Below are 18,435 nucleotides of genomic sequence, written 5' to 3' on the forward strand. Positions count from 1 at the left end.
GAACACCCAGTGTCTGCCTCGAGGGAGCAGTGAGCACCATGTGAGTCCCGGCTGTCCCTTCACCTCCAACACTCTGAACTTCCATAAAACCATGGGGAGAGTCTCTGAATGTACATAACAACGAATACCCCCTCTTAAAAGACACTGCCATTCCACTTGGCCTTTGACCCCTTTATTCCTCCCCCTCTGCTATGCCAGAGATAATGACAGAGCCAGGAAGCATATTTGCTTCACATATGGAGGGGTCTTACCCCACACTTCCTCCACTGGAGAAATAAGACATACACGATTCATGGATTTACTTGAGCTCAGCATCGTCCTTCATGCCTAGAACGCAGCACCCTACAGACTCATCAGCTCTGATTTATTTTTTGTAGACACGTTTTTGGAGGAGCAGTGTTTATTACACTTCTCAAACTCAAAGCTTCTCCATACATATAAAGCCCCCAAGAAATAGCTCCTTTATGCTTCTCTTTATTTTTCGAAAACTGCTAAATGACTCAGATATTTGCCCTCAGAGCAACAGAGTGAGGAAGAAGAGTCCAAACTCTTTCCTCCTTCGATGGTATGTTCCTATGCGTGGGAGCCAGGGAGAATCGCTCAGTTTCTCCTGTGGGATCAGACGGCTCCCTCTTTCGTCTAATTCCTCTGCCACAGTCTTCTCCCCCACTTCACGTGAGATCTACCCAAGAGGGATTCGTCCACTGGAGTCTGAAGTCATTTCACACACCCCAAAGAACTGACCTTGATGGGAATTAATTGGAATTGCAATAGATCAATAGCACAGGTTGCCGAGGTGGAGTTCTGCAGCATAAAGGAGACCTTTGAAGATAAGAGCCATGTGCGCTTTCATGGCTCATCCCTGGTGCTCCGAACAAAGGACACAAACTAATAAAGTCAGATTGATCTCGGGGCAATCTACACTCGCAAAGGAATATCACCCCAAACCCTGATTCAGAAAGGCAAATTGAAATCTGCCGGAATTCTTTTAAACTCCAACACAGCTCTTGATTGAAAAAATGACACACGCACACAAAAACTCTTGGTAATAAGCAGACCTCTGATGATCTAAAGACCCACAGCTTCAGTTATTGACTTAGAGAAAGTAAATGGCATTTCAAATACAACCTTCATACTTGAATAGATGAGGTCACCCTGAGAAAGATGATACTGAGCCCAGCAGTGGGAAACCTCCCTCCAGAGAACCGCTTTGATTTACAAGGTCAAGGAAGGCTTTCTCAGAGAAGCAACTGGTTTTCAGTGACTTGGACTAAAATGGAAGAATTAAAAAAAAAATTAAAAGTAGAGGTTGAGATCACAGACAACTAGGAAGCTCTTGCTCAACACAAGGGATGACCTATGAAGAACAGAGATCCTAGAGACCTGAAGAAGTCAAGAGTCAAAATGGATTTACTGCTGAGTGTAGATGCCCAGGCAACTCCCATTTGTTGCAGGTGTTCAGATCCTGCGTCGACTGACTAAATCCTTGTGCACTTCCCAGATTGGTCTAAACAGTTTCTCCTCCAGGGGACATTGAGCAATGTCTGGAGACATTTTTGGTTGTCACAATGGGGGTGAGGGCAGTGCTACTGGTATCTAGTGGGTGGAGGCCAGGGGTGCTGCTAGACATGCCCCAGTGCCTGGGATGGTCCCCCACAGCAGAGAATGATCGGTCCCCAGATGTCAATGGTGCCTTAGGGCAACCCAGCCCAGGGTAGGAACACACCACCACGGTGGTTTTCAGTCACTGTGTCAAACCATGATGACAAGCTGGAAGATGTGACTTGTAGAGGTGCCCCCAGACTCGGAGAAATTTAATGCAGCATCATGCCCTGGGCAGAGAGCAAATGAAAACTGAGGGGTACAAGGAAATAAGGTGTGTGGTGGGCGCCTTCAGGAGCCCTTGTGGGAATGTAGGAGTGGCTGGAGGCCATTCGTCTGCCTGAGTAGGGTCAGCAGTCATGAGGTGCCCAGGAGAAATCTGTCCCCACACCAGGGTTTGGGACGACTGCTTTCTCACAGTCTCATGGCCTGGCACCCAGACTTGGGGCTGGCATGCCGAGCCCTGGGTGAGCTGCAGGTGTCAAGGACCAACAGGATCACTCCTGAGCTGACCGTCGGCTTTGCCACCTGGGAAGGGACAGGCTAGTGCTTGCCTAGCCCGAGCTTCCCGGGCATGAGTCACATGTAACTAGATAATGATGCAAATCACTGTCAACATTTCTAAGGTTTCATTCCAACATCTCATGGAATGATAGGGCAGAAAGCAACCTCGGAGACTTTCCCAGCCAACCCCATCTCCGAGAAAGGGTGGAGAGGAGAGGTGACAGGGCAGGCACAGACCTTCTGGTTCTTTGTAGAGTGCTGTTTTTACTATATGGTGATTGAAGCCATTTCCCCCCCACACCTAGTTACCATATACCGACAAAACGAAAAAACTGGTCTAAACCTCAAAAAAAAAAAAAAAGATAGAAGTAATCACCAAGCGCAGTGCCTGCTGGCCACTGGGGAGGGGCACCTTTTCCTGCTTATAGGTCTGGGATTCTGATTGGAAAGTCCTTACTCCATTTACGTCTCCTTTCTGCCCTGAAACAACCCCAAATTTCAAATAAAGGTTGGTGTCTGTTGTCGCGAATTCATGAATAACCTGAGTCAAAATCGGGGCGAAAGGTTACCATTTTCCCCTCCTTCTGTGTTTTGGGGGTGGTAGTGGGGCAGGAGGCAGAATTCCAGAAACAAGGAGGTGGCAGCAAGGATCACATGTCTCCCTGGTTCCGCCTTTTCTTCTAATGGCCTTAAACTGCCAAGTGGCTGCAACGGGCTGATTTTAAACCCTTTTATGGAAAGTGCCATACCCTTTTCTGCTCACATCACTTAAAATAATGAGTTAGCCGCACTTGTATTAGTCTGTCTTTCAAGTGGATTAAATTCATGGGCTCACTCTCCTCCAGTCTCGCAAGCTTTGGCCTGGCTGTCTGAACCTCTAGATTAGACTGATGAGCACATGCCAGACAGCAATGAAATGCAATTACCTAGGCAAACTTTTGAAGGATTTGAGCCCTGGGGCACAGGCTGTTTACGAAAGACTAAAAGCACCGTTTGTATTGAGCAGGACCAGTTGCCTCCATCTCTTGGAGCTCTGGATCCCGCCTGCCACTGGACTCCAGGCAGGATTTCTAGGGGCCCGATAACATCAGGCTTCTGTCCGCACCTCAGCACCTCAGGGTCTTTCCTCTGTTTTCCAACAAGAAAATACAAGTACCAACAAAAGCCTATTATAACATCTCCCTTTGTGTTCACTGACTCTCTCTGTCATTGGTTTATTTTTTGGTATTGTGTACCATCCTGAAAAAAGGCAGCGAGGAATCATCCTATGGCGGCTTGGCTCTGTAACGTCTCTGGAAATGAACAACCTTTCCAATAAACAGAAACTTCCCGTCTTCTTTGAAAAAAAAAGCTAACCAGTCTCAACAATACGTCCAAAGTACTTTCCCCTCAATTGGAACAAAAGAGGCTTCTGAGGAACCTAGGGAAGAAGGGACAAAGAAAGTGAAAGGGAAGATTGACAAGGAGGGTGACAAATGGCTTTCTCTCTGCTGGTCCACATTTTGTTATGTTTTTCAGACAGATACCTGAGGGGTGGCATAGATGGGTTGGAATGGTCCTTCATTCACCAGCTGAAAACGATAATGTGATGAGGCAAAGGAGAGTGCGGGAAGGGGTTACTTGGCTTCTGTGGTCCATGGTAGGTGGTGGCAGTGAAACATTTCAGTGTTTGGAGACCTGAGGCCCTGAGGCAGGTCAAGGGGTCAGTTTGGGAGAGAGGCTGTGCTTAGGGTGGGCAGGTGGGATCGCTAGCAAGATAGAGTGAACTTGGGAGGATGGACTTGATAAGTGCTGGAATGAAGAAGCTAGGAATGCTCTTAGGGAAGGAGGCAACACAGGGACACCTGTACATGGGGAACAGGGCAGGACGCAGGTGCCCAGGAGATAGCAGTGAGGTGGGGGGGATGGGGTTACAAGAAGTAGTGGATAAACAACCTATTCTCAGGCTAGGGTCCAAATCTCTACTTAAATGTGTATAACCAGGTTTGGGTATTTGGAAGACAGCCTCCAGTGAGCTGTCTGAGGAGCAAGGAAGATGGGAAGGAAAAGGGTGACACAAGAGAGTTTGGCCTGGGGGAAGGGGGGGACAGCAAAAGGGAAGGGTAGCCCACTGGCTACCTTCTACTGGCTGTAGAAGGTAATGGGGTCAGAAAGTCAAGAAGTGTAGAGACTTCCCGTTTTTCTCCTTGTCACAAAAGCGAAGGGAAAGGCCCACGGAGGGGTGGGTGTGCTGTCACCTGATGGGACAGCCAGGTTGTCTCTGTCAGGCTCCCAGCTGGGCTCTGTGAGGTAGGGAAAGAGCAGATCAAGGAATAAGAAGCGAAGGGCCCTACCGATTGGTGCTTTGGGAGGAAGGAAATCATTTGGGGCAGATTTTGAAACTGGGATTAAAACCTGCAAATAACCAGTTTTGACCTGCTGTCCTGAGAGCAGGGGACATGCTTTTCAACTTCTCCCACTGATCACTGACCCTGGAGATCTGGGCTAGGGCCGTGGGGGTCTGGAGAAGTTGGAGAGAGAGTTCCTGCCTGCCTGGGACTTCTAGAACTTGTCATTCTTGGACGCACGATCCCAGGAGTGGGGGGAGGAGAAGGTGGAGTGTGTGGGGCTCAGGGAGCACGTTCAGTGTTGACTGCCTGGCAGGCATCTCATCAGCGGGTTTTGACGTTTCAATGATCCTGCAGCACAGAGGGAAATCTCAAGTCCTTGCTCCCCAGAAGCCCATTACAGCTGAGGACACAGCAGTCAAACATGCGCCCTATCAGGTAACAATGGAGGGCAACAAATGGGGAGATGACGAAGTCAGAGCCACAAACAGATGGGGCCAGGAGTTGGGGAAGGGAGTCAGTTTGGTCCTCAGCAGGGACAAAGATACCCTGAAGGAGAGGGGGCAGGCGAGGCACCCTGAAGACTGGCGGAATTGGATGAGGTGGAGGGGATGATAGGAAGGAGCTTTCTGGGTAGGACGCAAGCATGGATCAAAGCTGGCGGGCAGGTCAGGTGTTCAGAGGCCAGAGGAGAAGGCAGGTAAGAAGAGAGCAGCTCACAGCCACCTCGGTGCCCCAGCTTCCCTCTGGCTCGTCCACTTGACTTTTGGTCATTTCAGAGCATGGATGGGCTCAGGGGAGGAATGGAGAGTCTCATGGCCGGGAGAGAGGCAGGGAGCTTGGGAAGGAGCTCTGAAATCAGTGGTTGAAGTGATCTTAGTAGGCAGCATCCTTTATTTCTGTATCAGGCCCTCCTTGGCCATGAGATGGCCTGAAAAGGCACCGTCTGCTTCCTCAGCCACGTTGCCCCGCAGGTGGCGTGCTCAGGCAGAGTGGGCTCAAGGAGGAGTGCAGGCCTGAGGGGAGGCTGTGTGGCGCCGTCCCGGCCTCCCTGAAGGCCAAGGTCTCAACAGTGATGCCACTTCCACTGCACAGGGTCTTCACACGCATTGTCACTCAAGGTCCCATAGAAGGAATTCAAACCCAGGTTGGAGGGGAGCCAGAAGACTCCAGATTTTCTATCATACATTGCTGTTTACCTCGCCTCACTCTGCTGCCTTTGAAAAGTTGTCATTTTATCCCTCTGGGGATGTTGGCTGATATGCATATAGAGATACTTGGGTGGCTGAGTTAAAAGTGATTTACACTAAGAAGAATGGACAGGCCCCACTTCATCCCTGAAGTCCTAGGTCTCAGAGGAAATAAACAGCATGTACATTTCCCCAGCTGTGTCTCTGAGGCTGAAGTTAGGAGTCAGCAATGGGGCTTAGTGCTTAAATAGTTATTTGCAGGCGAGAAGGATGGGCGCTGCCTATCTTGTGTTGGAGGACAAGCAGCACCGGGCGACCACTGGCACCCAAATACCTCCCAACCCAGGTAAGAGCCTAGTTTATGGAGAAGGGAGCTGTGAGACCTGTTGAGTCCTCAAGCCCCCAAGATGACAGCTACATGGGAAAGGAATCATGAGGTGCTCCTACGTGGCCTCCCTACTGTGGGCTCTTGCAGGAAAGAGTGGCTTTCATAACTCTGGGAAACTCTTTTCTTGACTCTTATCCTAAGGGCCTCCACATCAAGTGCGGTCCTATGAAAAGAAATTCATTTCATATGGCTTTGATTGAATAACGACCATCCAGAGCCATTAGTCTAGAGAGGTGCCGACCTGGACCAAAGAGGTCATGTCCAGCGGCTGCCTCGAATAAGGGTCCCTGGAAAGGTAGATTTGCAAAGGGTCCACAGACTTAAGTGCTGGTGGCCAGCCCTGTCCTCTCTGTTGGTAAGGCTGACCTGGGACAGAACAGTGTGCTATTTCATCAGTGAGTAACGTAGAGCCAAGGAAAAAGTTCTCCTCTGCTTTCTGCTCCCATCACCGACACTTAACGATGGAAGGGAAAACCAAGAAGAGAAAATCTTCCACCGACAGACCTCATCCATGTGGAAAGGGCTCATGTTTCAGCGCTGGGGGGCTATACCCCTACCCCTGCACCCTACTTCTCCACTGCGTGGCTCAACTCCCAAGATGACTGAATTTCTTCTCCCGCAGGCCTCAAGCCCCTTGTTTTGCAGTAGGAAATTCCCCTTCATAAGACGGCTACTGTTGGTATTGTTTGTTTGTTTTTTAGTTTCCAAAAATAAAGAAAAGTTTATAAATGGGGGCAGGGGTGGGCAGGGAGGATGGAGAAGGAGAGGGCAAGGGAGGCAGCCGACCCCAGCGTTTCCCAGTCTTAACTTGGCTTCTCCCGGGCCCCCAGAACCCCCCTTCCCTGTTCTGAATGTGAAAAACAAGCAGCCTGAGCCGCCTCGACTGGAGATGTGTCTAACAAGGCCTTCATTGTCTCAGACAGGTGTGAGATCGGACTTGATGCGAGGCCAACACCTCCAGTCCCAGAGCCAGCTCTGAGAGCTGAAAACATGCACCAACCCTCCAGTAATACCACTGCAGCCAGCCAGAGTCTCAACAATTTAAGGCTTAACACACACAACATAAATCAGAGGAGGATGGCCCAGCCGACCGGCAGCTTCTTGGGCGGATGCCTGCAGACTGTCTGCAGATCAGACCCTGCCTGTTTGGGTTATTTGAGACTTTTTTTTTTTGGTAACATAAAGATGAGAAACTGGGTGGAGCAGTGCACAGAGGCACACTGGGGTTTGCCCAATCTTGTTCCAACAGCCCCTCTCTCACATAAGTGCTGTTTTGAAGGGACTGCTCAGGAAAGTTCCCTTTGCTGTATCCAAAGACGAGGAAGGTATTCAAGCTGGGGAGGACAGGACGGGCAGAGAAAAGCCGAGCGCTTGAATACAGGAGCTGTCTGTGTGATCTTCCACAAGTCACTTAACTTCTCTGGGCTTTCAGTTTCTCGTCTATCTAATGAGGGGGCTGGCCATCTCCTTCTGGTCTAGCTTTCTGATTCACTCATCTCCAGTGGTCAGAAGTTCAAAGTCACTGTAAGAACTGCCCGTATCAGGGGAAATCATTACCCTTGGGAGAAAATTTTCAACACCGCTGAATGCCGTGTTTCTGAGTGGATCTGTTTCTATGAGCAAGAGAAGGCCATTCCACAGCATTCCCCTTCATTGGCCTCCTCCTCTTATCTGTTCCTTAGGCACTTGTGATTCTCAGACCGTGAGACAAGCCCTGAGAGACGTGCACGGCCTGGAGCTGAAGCCCCTTGGGGGGGGGAAGTGTGGTCAGGACACGTCAAGAGCTACAGGCTCTGGGAGGCGAAGAGGGAGATGACAGGTCCACACGGCTAGTGAGTGAGGACCTCAAGTCCCCGTTTCTCCCGATTAACTCTTAACTAAGTTCCATTTAGAAGTGACTGTGGCGTCACCAAGGCTTAGCAATGGAGGGGAGCCCAGAAGCCCCTTATTAATGCAGTGCCTCCAAGTGGGCGTTTGTCTCTGCTCACGGGATTCCTGTGACATTCCTGGGGTAGCTTTGGCCTTGCTATATGTGACCCTGACCCTGACTTCATGGACAAGGGCGTGGCCATCACAGGGACGCCTGTATCTGGCTGAGCTCCTGCACTCCCACTGCCATGCACTGTGCAGGGAGTAAATGGCGTGAAGTTGGCAGCCGTGTGCTGAACTGGGGCGAGGGGACTGTCACTCAGCACCAGCCCCCAGCCCTCCCAGCGCCGGCGTGAAGTTGGCAGCCGTGTGCTGAACTGGGGCGAGGGGACTGTCACTCAGCACCAGCCCCCAGCCCTCCCAGCGCCGGCCTGCCAGAGCCGCCTCACCGCGTTCCCACAGCTGTGGCTCCCTGCTCTGCCCTGTCACTCTCACACACCTGTTTGCTGGTCTACTTCTGGCCCACCAGCCCAAGCCACAAGCAGGCTTTCAAAGCCCGGACTTGTGGGTGGAATCAGCACAGGGAGGTATTTACTTAAAATCACACAGGAAGGTGAAACTTGGTTCAGAGAAATCCTTTTGTAGATGGTTTATTAAAAATGCCAAAGAGGCTGACCATTCGCATTCTCTGAATGTGTCCAATTCATGTGAGTAAGGGGACGGGTCAGGGTTCATCCTTGAGTGCCGCCCACGTGGGCCCTGTGGTCAGGGAGTGTCCGTCAGCCTCCCTGCAGCTGTTTGCTCCCCCCAGGGAGCAGGGTTGGGGGCGCTTGGTGGAGCCGAGAAGGACAGAGAGTGGCCTTGAGACCTATCCTTGCTTTTAAAAAAAATCCCTATTCCTTAAGTATGAAATTCAACATTTTAAAAATGGAGACATAAAGAAACACATGATATAGAACCCAACTGTGGGGATCTCTCATCTCATCGAGGAGATAGCATACTTCTAGAAAAAGGTAGTGGAAGGCAGATGTCCTAATGAGCGTTCCATACTGACGACAGAGACTACATTCTGTGACCACCTCTAAGGCAGAGGCAGGACAGACCAATGGGACGAGCACTGGACCAGGAGTCCCAAGACTTGAAGTTCAGGTGTGCCTCCAACTGGGCCAATCACTGACGCTCCCTGGGCCTCAAGTGTCTCATGAATAAAAGAAAGGGCTTTGAGCAGAGAAGTTTAAGGTCCCTTTCAACTTGAACACTCTTCCATTCCCATTTGACCTAGTGGAGCAGTGGTTATGGGCTCTCCTGTTAGAGTTTACCCAAGGAAACAAAACTTGAAGACACCACTGAAACCACCGCTGCCCTGATCTGCCCCAGGACTGTGCTCACTCCTGGGGAATAAGGAGATGCTTGAGGTAATTAGCACAGAGTAGCTGTGTGGCTCAGGTGAGAGGACAGATGTGCAATGCCCTGGTGGCACACTAGTGTCACAAACAAGGGCACAACAATAGCAGTAACAGTCAAAAGAATAACACTGACCATTTATTTACTGTTTAAAGTGTACCAGGCCCTATGCTAAATATTGACAAAAATATATCTCAATCCTTGTGACAAGTTCATGACATAATAAGAGTAAACACATGCAATGCTTACCGTGTGCCAGGCATCCTGGGCTTTCTGCATATTAACTCATTTAATCCTCACAACTCTCCAGTGAGTTAAGGATTATTATCATCATGCCCATTTTTCAAATGGGGAACAGCGGCGCAGAGGACCTAAGTAATTCTTACAAGGTCACATAACTAGGAAGTGGCCAACCTGGGATTTGAATTCCAAAGTCCATACCCATTATCCACCATATACATTTTAGCATTAACTTATGGATCCAGATTCTGCTTTCCTCATAAAGTGCATTCTGGGGGCTCCCTTCTGATGATAAGGTGGGAGGAAGAGCTCCATCGTGACTGATGGGATGGATGGACAGAAGAAGTGGCATTCTGCCTTGACCTCTCCAGGCTGCTGTGTCTCCCTGTGAGGGAGCCATGAATGACCAGGGAGAAAGTGAAAAATAAGAGAAACTCCTTATAGACCCTCTAATGCATCTCCCTCGATCCCCTCCCCCAAGGCGTGAAAGAATCAAATGAGGAAATCGGGAAGAGATTCTGGAATAAGAATAACAAGATTTCCTCTCCCTTCCACCTGAATTGGCCATCCGTAATTTTGCACAAATTCAATTTTAAAGTCATGCTTTGTAATTTGTGGAAAATCATATTAAATTAAACAGATCCACGTCTGGGCAATGACTTCTCTCATTTAGCAACATATGGTGGCTCAGAAAACCTGATCACACAGCAAAAATATTACCAAAAAAAAGCCTTTTAATCAGGGACAGCAGAGTGAGGGGCTCGGGGACATCCCTACTGGCTTCCCTGAGAATGTCAGGCATGGCCATTAGTCCTCTAGAGCAGCAGTTTCCAGAATTACAGAATATTAAAGTGTAAGACCACCTCCTTAATCGCTTACATGATAGACAAGGGGCCTGGGACTTGGTGGTAAAGAAAAGAGTACCAGGTCACATGGCTGCCCAGTGCCTAAGCAGGCATAGTAGGCAGGACCCTCCGGGACAAAGTCATGCACCTCATGGGTGGCTGGTTGTGGGTATTAAATGAACCAACAACATCAGCCCTTTCTATATATGTGAGCTATAATTATTTTGGTGTTGCCTTTGGTAAACATGTGAACCAGGCAATGGCCTTGTCATAATCTCGCTGCAGCAACTGCTCCAATAACCACTCAGGTAAAGACACCATCACAGACACATGCTGCAGTTTCCAAACTGGGGGGAAAATAATTGCATGTTTCACAAACTTCTGCATTCATCCTTAAGATACCAGCCCTCTTGGACGACCGACAGAAGCACGGCTTAAAACTCAAGCAATTACCCTTGTTCCACATAGCGGGCAATTGACAACAAAGTACAGATGAAGATTAACAGACCTCAAGAGGAGCGATCTAAACAAACCACTTAACGGGCAGAAAGGCCAAGTCAAGCCCTTGAGCTTGTGCTGACTTTTATAGATATTTTAATAACTTTATCATTATATAATTTGCCATCTGATATGTTCCGAGAGATGCACTAATGGAGTGTGAGTGGTACAACAGTGCAGTAACCCCATGGGACTTAATAAAACAACTACGTTCGCTTTCCTGTGATGACCTGCAACTCCAAGAAATGCAATCACTTGTCAGATTATTTCTTCCTCTCTTTTTACCTCAAGGTGTTCTTTTAAAACCCCGCATAAGGGTATGTCTGTAGCCCTTCCAATGATGGAAAGAGGAATCGGCTCAGTATAAGCTCTCTGGGTCTTGGATCTGGCCTTCGAATGACTCAGGTTGAACATGTAAATTGAACCGTAGAGTAAAGAGGACTTCTTCTGCTGTGGGAACCCGAAAGTTACAGATCTGGGAGACTTAACAGCCCCAGATGGGTGAGCTACTGACACCCAGAGTAGCGCTGACTCGTTCTGGCCCCTCAGAGGCCTGACTCACAGCCTTTCTTAGGGATGCTCTGCTTTTACGACACCAATGTGGTCACACCCAGATCCTAGAGCTGAAGGATCATAGTCCATCCTCCACCATACTCCCAGGATGGAGCTCACCACTGCAGCGGCCTAAATCTTGTTAGCCAGAACAGATTACATTGACCTATGACTTCAATTTGGTGACCTTGGGTGAAAGAACCAAGATGGTGTGCAGAAATAAGCACTATTTCAGTTCGTGGTGTGTGTTTTAAAGCTCAGGTGTCATGGCCACCCAGTAGCTGTTAAGTGAGACACGAGATGCACGGGTCAGAGTCCCCCACTGCCTCCTCCTCCCTTTTGTCTACACTCCCTCCAGGTAGAAAAGCAGGGGGTTCCATCTTAAAAGAATCACCTTTACAAAACGGGTAGTTAACTCTTGCTATTGATGACAATTGGAAGATGTTTTTCAAAATCCTGAAACTATATTTGGAATGTTCTAAATCCTAAACATGACCCTAAAATGGTGTGAAATCACGATGGTGCCCAGGACTGTGGCACTTGAGCCCATGTCTGGAGGAAGTGACTGTCTTTGTTGCCCAAGCTCTCCTACCTATGGCTCATTCAGGTTCTGTTTGCTCTTGAAAATACTTATTTCTTTTAAACATAAATGTTACATTCCATGCCATTTAGGAGAGCCTGAACTGACTACCACTCAATCTGAAGACTTTCCATAGCTTAATAATCAAAAATCCACTGGATAAGAAGGGCTACATTCCTTTTTTCCTTATCAAGCCCCAGGGGCGCACAAAGAAACAGAAAATAAACATGATTGGCCAATGTTTGTTTTTAGGGTGAGTTCTATAGTATTTTTTTTCCTTATTATTTTGTTTTATTTACTGTAGTTGGTAACTGAATCTCTAGTATCAAGACATAAAATGTTCTGCCAGAAAGAGATTATGGAAGAAAAGTCTATGGAAAGAAACTGGGTTTGTCAGTGAGGATTTTATTTACAGGCGTTTTGCAATCCGTATCTTTAATTTCCCCAACAATTGGGCTTTGAAGGCAATTGTTCAATAATGAGAAAGCTCCTGTGTGGCTAAGGCTTTGAAAGTAAAATGTGAAAATATAATACAAATATACACGGAGGTGTGTCTTACTAATCGAGGCCAGAGAACCCCTCTGCCTCTGCACATTGTCCCCTAAAAGTCTGGTGGTAGTGCTCTGAGAGCCAGAGGGAAATAAGGAAAGACAGAATTACAGTTCCTCAGTGTTATTTAAATCATACATGTTGAATTTTAAAGAGCCCTAAAATAACTGAATTACAGTGGGCCTGCGTTTCTGTTCACGACATGAGAAAAAATAATGCAAATGAGTAAAACCAACTCAGTTTGGAGAACTACTACTGACAAGAAAACACAAGTCGCTTTCTAACCAGAGCCTTTTTCAGCATAAACTGTTTCTTCTTCTCTTGGTACAAACTTTTGGTAAAGTTTGACACTACTTCATGGCTGCAGTCAAAGTTTCTTTTTTAAATATCCAAATTTGAAAGGCTATCTTCAGGTGATTTGTAAATTCGGGATTATGAGATATGCAAAGTGAATCACCAGCCTTTTGAAATGGGTGTCTGGTCAACAATACCTTGCAATAAAGCCACTTTTAAAGAGGCAGCTTGTTCAAAACAACAGTGGTATGCCTAGCTGCTCCTGGAGGTCAAATTCTTGAGTCTATCCCAACTGGCTGGCTGTGTCACCCACCGTTCCTATGCTTACTACCATCCGTGATGTCATGAGATTTTAGGGGCTAGTGCAGGAGACACTCAGGCCCCCTGTCTCCTGGTCTGCACTGCTCCCATAATACAGGGCAGAGCCCCCTTTCTCTACTTAGCACTGTTGGGCCCTCTGGTTCCATCTGCATAGGTGCAGAAAGTATTAAGAAATATCTGATTTCATCTAGAAAAAAAATTATACATTCTCGTGGCTAAGAAATAAAAGTACCACGATACTGAGTTCCAGCAACTGATGGGCTGAACTGATAGTAGCCAGAAGACATGATTGAGGTGTTCAGGCATGAGACCCTGAGTTCACATCTACCTGTTCTGGGGGATGGGCATGGGAAAGTTATCCCTGTTGGCCCCTATCCTTTCTACCTTGGTGTAATGGGTAGAATGTCCCCCCTCCCCCAAAGTATGTCCATGTTCTGACCCATGGAACTGTGAATGTCACCTTATTTGGAAAAAGGGTCTTTGCAGATGTAATTAAGTGAAGGATGAGATGAGATCATCCTGGGTTATCTAGGTGGGGCCTAAATCCAATGACAAGCATCCTCACAAGAGACAGAAGAGGAGATGACACAGAGAAGGCCGTGTGAAGATGGAGGCAGAGGTGGGAGTGATGCAGCCTCAAGCCAAGGAATGTCTGGAGCCACCAGAGGTTGGAAGAGGCGAGGAAGGATCCTTCCCTAGGGTCTTCAGAGGGAGTATGGCCCTGCTGACTCCTCGATTTTGGATCCTGGCCTCCAGAACTGTGAGAGAATAAATTTCTGTTGTTTTAAGCCACCAAGTTTGTGGTAACTTGTTACAGCAGCCACAAGAAACAAATACTCTTGGTTTGGTGAGGCTGATCATTACAGCTGACGGTGATTAAGTGCTACCCATGGGCTGGCTCTAATGCCCACTGCTTCATGTTTCACGGTGGTCCTAGGATCTCCAAGTAAAATTATGACTCCCATTTTGCAGATAGGGAAACTGAGACTTTAAGAAGTCAAGTAACTTGCCAAAAGTCCTATAGCAATACGTGGTGGAGGCCAGTTTTGGACCCAGTTGGTCTGCCTGTTGAGCCCTCATTCTTAGCCACTGTGCTCTGCTATCGTTCTTGGCCATTAGATTTTCAGGTTAACCCACCTACTGTTTAACCATTGATATTAAATAAGTGCTCCAACTACAGCTTTGTGAAAAACTTACTCTTCTGAACAAAACCTTTGTGAGTGTGTCCGTGTGTGTGTGTGCATGCATGCTGGCCCACAGATTACAAGAATAAGGGAAAAGTTCAGAATGTATCAAATCCACGGAAGGAATATTTTATCATTAAGATCAAGCCTTAAAGTGAACCCTTCCTTCTTTTAATTAGAAAAGATGTCCGCAAGGCATTAACAACACGCTCCAGAGAACACAGTCTGGTCACCTTGAATGACATCCATGAAAACATTTGGTCTGAAAACGCAGTCCCGCTAAAATGTGGTTTATGACAACGAGGGTGCTGACAGCTCACCAGGTTGGCGGCTCCTTTGAAGGGCTAGTTTATTAAGTACTTAGCTGCGAGGTGCTTGTAAATACATCCCAGGCCTCTGAGCAGTGCTATTCAAGGGAATTCTGTGTTGGTAACTGTGCCCATCCGTAAATAGCGTGCGGAGAGTAAATGGCAGGTTGCTACCTCTCAGCCCCATTACGTAACTCACGGGAGTGAATGGAAAGCAAAGGTGATGGACACTGCGGCCACATCAGACTCCAGCAACAAAGGCCACGGGCCAGCTAGGAAGCAAGGGCCTTAGGGCTTTTTTTTTTAAAGGAGAAAACAAGGACTTAGCTTTCTCCCCATCCTTCTTACCCTTTTCTGAATGTCTATGATGCAATTCATTAGTATGAGCTTTTCAAATTTTCCTTAAACTTACAGTGTATGTTGCACCAGCCAAGAACAGAGAAACCAGTTAACTGGGTTCTCAGTTCCTGCCTTGAGAGTGCTTCTAGTTCTGTTAACTTGTCTCCTCTCTGTCCGAGGGGGCGGGATGTGGCTGTAGCACTGTGACCTTGCTTACACCCACATGAAAGCTCTTCCTTCTGCATCCGTCCCACTGTTTCCCTTTCTTCCCTCCCTCCCTTTCCCCTCCCTTCCTCTCTTTCTTCCTTCCTTCTCATATTTATTTATTTTTATTTATTCATAGCGACATCTGATTCAGGCTTGTTTTCAGTGTAAGATTCTGATGCTATAGACCTTGAAAGGCTCGCAAACTCTCTACTACACTTGGGTAAGAGTTATTTTTAAATCATGCACTTTTCATGTTTACAGCAAGTCTCATAAGTTGATTTCTAGCAAATATTTTGCTTTGTGTAACGATTAAATGACCATTTATAGATTTACGTATGAGAATTTCTGGTCTTTGACTGTCGCCTCTACTTCCACGGTAATCAAGCAGCCTCCAGCTCTACTTTGTGTTCGAACTTCTAGAATTGCAGGAAGAGAAAGGAAGGAGAGAAAGAGAGCGAGAGAGAAAGGGGAGGGAGGAGATGCCGCGCAGTTTGATAGTTTACCCCCAAGGCTGGAGAGGGGATTTCTCTCTCCTCCCACAGGAAAGTGAAAAGCGTTTTTTCCTTTTGTCAATCTAGCTGATAAAGGGGGGCATAAGCACCCTGTACAGCTGTACAGAAACAAAGTCGATTCAGTATCTCAAAGAGCTTCACAGACAGGAGCACCAGAATACGGTCTTTCCAAAGTAACTTTAGCTTTTGGGGACAATCTCTAGCAAAACAAAAATCATTTGGAATACTAAAAATCAGGAGATCATTCGGAGAGGTCAGCCACAACCCCCATCCCTGGCCATATGGAACTCTCAAAGCCAGGCACCCACACTCTTAAAGGCTAATCAGATGTTGCCTGGGTTTGGACGTTAAGAAGGCTTTGGTCCCAATGGATCCCACGAGAGAGACTCTTACATGTAGGAAGGTCAGGCTGTTGTCCCAATAAAATAAACAAAGAGTGGCTGGCTGGGAAGCCCTCTCTCCACTCACACATCCTTTGTTCACTCATGATTAGAGATGCATTATTCTGATTTAAGTTTTTCTTTCTCTCCATCTTTAAAAACAAATGTACGTGTCCCAAAAGGAGACAATTTTTAAGGTGCCCACCCAGAGTCTGCCCTACTGTGATTATTATCAACATCTAGTGATAACAAAACACGTTCAGTACAGGACTGCCAAATGAATGAGCCATCCAGCACTTCTCCCATCTCCCCTTTGGCAATTGGGATTCTTCTTGACATGGGTCAACCCTGTGGCTAATCGATCCTTGAGTTAGGAGAGCGATCCCAGGAGAGCCTGCTACCACATCAGCACTGGCTTTGTAGCCAGAAAGGTCTGGGTTTGAGTGCCAGTCGGTCGCTTATGATCTTGGAGATGTTGGGCAATTGTTAACCTTTGAGGTTCAGTTTTTCTGTCTGTAAACCATACCACAGCAGGATTGTGGTGATAACGGAATAATGTATACAAAAGGTCTGACCTGTGCCAAACTCCGTCATAACTGGTCCAATTAAAGAGTTAAACGTCAAGCCTTGATGTTTATGGCAACACACCCAAGAAAAATAAAGCTGGCCTCTTAGTTTCCATGGTTTTGACAGTTTTCTACACCAGCAGATATCACTCTCTCTCCATCTTCCCAGAAAGGCAGGAGCTATGCAGCCTTAAATGTGGTTCATCATTTTTGATAAATCAGGAGTCAAATTCCTAAAATTACTTGCTCGGTTGCCTGAAGCCATCTCCAACAGGCAGGTGTGATTCGGCACCAGCGCCTTGTCTCTCTAGAATCTGCCCTGTTCCATCTTCCAAAAGGACACGTGTCCTTTTTCTTTCCCATGACCATAAAAGAATTCTAAAACTCGGCTCTAGAAGTTCACGGTGATGTCTTGACTTGCATAAACGGGTAGCCATGACAAAAATGGCTTTCTAGTCAATTTTAAGACCTGGTCAAATAGGAAGTTGAAATTAACCTCAGCCCTTTTAGTGAAAACCTCAACAAATAAACAGTGGTTTGGTGGCATGGCAACCTGCTCCCCTTTTCCATCTGTACCCTGCTTCAGATCACTTGAGATGTCTATTTTGAGTGATTCTCAGGCACATCTGATTCTGGATAAATAGAGGCATTTTTCTGTATCTGTGATTTCCTACTGACAGACTTAAAGGGATAGGCATAAGACTCCCGATGAAGTCCTAGCAAGACAGAGTGTATCAGCCTCTCTTTTAACCTGTGATCTCTCTGAGCCCCCGGTCACCGACATTTCCACGATGCTGAAAACATTTACACATCCATATGGCACCAGTGTGGAACTACTCTGACTACCTTTGGGATATTTTTCTTACAACTAGCGCTGCCATTTCAAAGAGAGCTATCAACACATGCTGAATTTTTATATAAAGCATCTTCTTAAATATAATATAGAAGCTCCAGAGCTAAGCCGGGAAAATAACCGTTTTCCTACCCGTCAAGAACAAAATGAAGGTTCTGGCTGAAAGAGACTTCACTCTTATCCCTGTTAACTTTCTAATTTCAGGCAGGAAAAAATCCTAAGGGTCTACTCAAAACATGACTAGGATAAAAATAGCATTTTTTTAATTTAAAAGGAAAAAAGAAAGAAAAAGGAAAAGTAGTTTTACATGAAAATATCCTGGATACTTATTTTTCAAAAGTTGTTCCTACCATTTTACAAGTGAAGTACTGAATAGCAAATCATATTTTGGAGAGAAAATATCAGCAAGATAGTTAACACATTCTTTAGAGTGGCAATTAAGCCCCAGTGTACTCTAAAAGCGAGTTATTATTTCTTAGATGCTGCAGAAGTAAAAAGTTTTTAAAAGGAATAAGAAAGGGGCGATCCTCTGGGGTAAACCTGATACTCTGCTAAGCATACAGTATTCCAAAGAGCTAAAGAATGCCCGTCCACGGTAATGCCTCCACCCAAGAGTTGCTGACTGCTGAGGACAAGAATTCACCCTCTCCTCTTCTTCTTTTTGGTAAAGAGAGCATATCTGACAAGGAGAGAAATCAGATCTGATTCATTCCTCACCAGAACCGTCTGAAACAAGGCTGACGTCATGGTGACAATTTCAACTTGCCTCCACATGGTTGAATTTCCCATTGCCTTTAAAAATCCTTAATATTTTTGGTTCTAATATCAGTAGAAGAAGGCAAATCCCTTTAACAACTCAGTAGCATAAACGTTCACTTATGTGATGAGAGAATAAGAAAACAGACGTCTTCCCTTGGATGTGA

The 18,435-nt window shown here is 46.7% G+C and overlaps 1 protein-coding gene across 1 annotated transcript in view; it reads right to left on the reverse strand.

The window, feature by feature from the left end:
• Positions 1-18,435, reverse strand: part of RUNX1 (RUNX family transcription factor 1) — a 90,960-nt gene that overhangs the window by 19,549 nt on the left and 52,976 nt on the right. The window lies entirely within an intron of this gene.

Source organism: Diceros bicornis, chromosome 27 (assembly GCF_020826845.1).
Source record: "Diceros bicornis minor isolate mBicDic1 chromosome 27, mDicBic1.mat.cur, whole genome shotgun sequence".
NCBI classification, from domain to species: domain Eukaryota; kingdom Metazoa; phylum Chordata; class Mammalia; order Perissodactyla; family Rhinocerotidae; genus Diceros; species Diceros bicornis.